Source organism: Morus notabilis, unplaced genomic scaffold (assembly GCF_000414095.1).
Source record: "Morus notabilis unplaced genomic scaffold, ASM41409v2 Scaffold1232, whole genome shotgun sequence".
Classification (NCBI taxonomy): Eukaryota; Viridiplantae; Streptophyta; class Magnoliopsida; order Rosales; family Moraceae; genus Morus; species Morus notabilis.
In genome coordinates this window covers 36,917-38,353 of record NW_010366874.1, presented here as the reverse complement: position 1 = coordinate 38,353, position 1,437 = coordinate 36,917, and the positions used below count along the sequence as shown (strand labels likewise).

Genomic DNA, 1,437 nt, shown 5'->3' with positions numbered 1-1,437 from the left:
AGTTAATTGCTATAACTTTTTCTTTTTACTTCTATTATTATTAATTGTCTAGAATTGTTATTTAATTTTTCATTCATAGTTAGTATTATTATTATTTTTTTTAGGTTGTGACTTTTAAGTGACCAATTTAGACATTAAATTATGACTCTTAAATTCTCATAATTTGTGTAACCTTAGGTTTTAGAATAGTATTAACTTAGGGTACTAATATCTAACATTTAAACACGTCATAAAATACGTCATAAGCTTAATAAATTTTTCAAGCAATTTTGTGGAAACGTTAAAAAGTACAAACTAAGGGAGTTCTGTCTAGGAGGCTGGTTCCTGTTAGCGTTCTACGCCACCAGTCTTTCCTGGGAACGTTGCTCTGTCTAGGAGGTTCATTTTTAAGGAGGCTTCGCCCCACCAATCTTTTCTGGGAGCACTCTTGGGGGTTGCAATTCGCGGTTCTACATTATTGTTTTCTTTGTTTTAAAAAAAATTAAAAAAAAATTAAAAAATTTTAAAAAAAGTGAAACGTTATAGGGTGAATGAATCGTTATAGAGACGAATTAGGGAGATTCGCAAGAAGACCAGAGAACCCTAGTGAAGTTTCTTCCCACACGTCTAGTCCTCCTTCGACCCCAGCCTCATTAGCAATTGCAAATCCATTCGCGATGGCTCAAAATGAGGAGGTCCAATAGAAGACGTTGAACGATTATCTTCACCCTACACGCACGGCCACACCGTCATGCATAATGTTTCCCCCTAGTATGCCGAATTTGGATTTCAAGCCGGGCATGATCCAACTCTTGCCGACCTTTCACGGGTTAGAGAGCGAGAATCCATATGTGCAAGTGGCCACTTTTCACAACCGAGCTAAAGTCGTGGACGCTGTACGATTGAAATTTTTTCCTTTCTCTTTGAAGGAAAAAGCTAAAAGCTGGTTGTATTCTCTGCGACCTAGGTCTATTATAAGTTGGGAAGAAATGACGACATCATTTTTCAACAAGTATTTCCCTCACCATAAGACCAATGGTCTGAAACGACAAATCTCGACCTTTACCCAAAAGGACAATGAAACTCTGTATCAAGTTTGGGAACGGTTCAAGGATCTGTTAAATCAGTGTCCTCACCATGGTTACGAGAGTTGGCGCCTCGTCAGTTATTTCTACGAAGGACTCACGATTCGAGAGCGCCAATTTGTGGAGATGATGTGCAATGGTGAATTTCTCCAAAAGGATCCCGAGGAGGCTTTTGAGTATCTCAACGAGTTAGCCGAAAAAGCCCACACTTGGACCGGACCTAGTGCTACTGACAACACCAATAGGTCCCGACCGGTTGGAATCTATCAATTAAGGGAGGAGGACAACCTCAAAGCCCAAGTTGAATCTTTGACAAGGCAAATCGAGGCCCTCAAAGGCAAAGAAGGTAGAGGAATCCACACGGTCGCAAGGG

The 1,437-nt window shown here is 40.2% G+C and overlaps 1 non-coding gene across 1 annotated transcript; it reads right to left on the bottom strand.

Moving 5' to 3' along the window:
- Positions 1 to 1,016: 1,016 nt before the first annotated feature.
- LOC112094119 lies at positions 1,017 to 1,123 on the bottom strand. The gene has a single exon (XR_002903372.1). It is a non-coding gene; the product is annotated as a small nucleolar RNA R71 (small nucleolar RNA).
- Between the last annotated feature and the right edge of the window lie 314 nt (positions 1,124 to 1,437).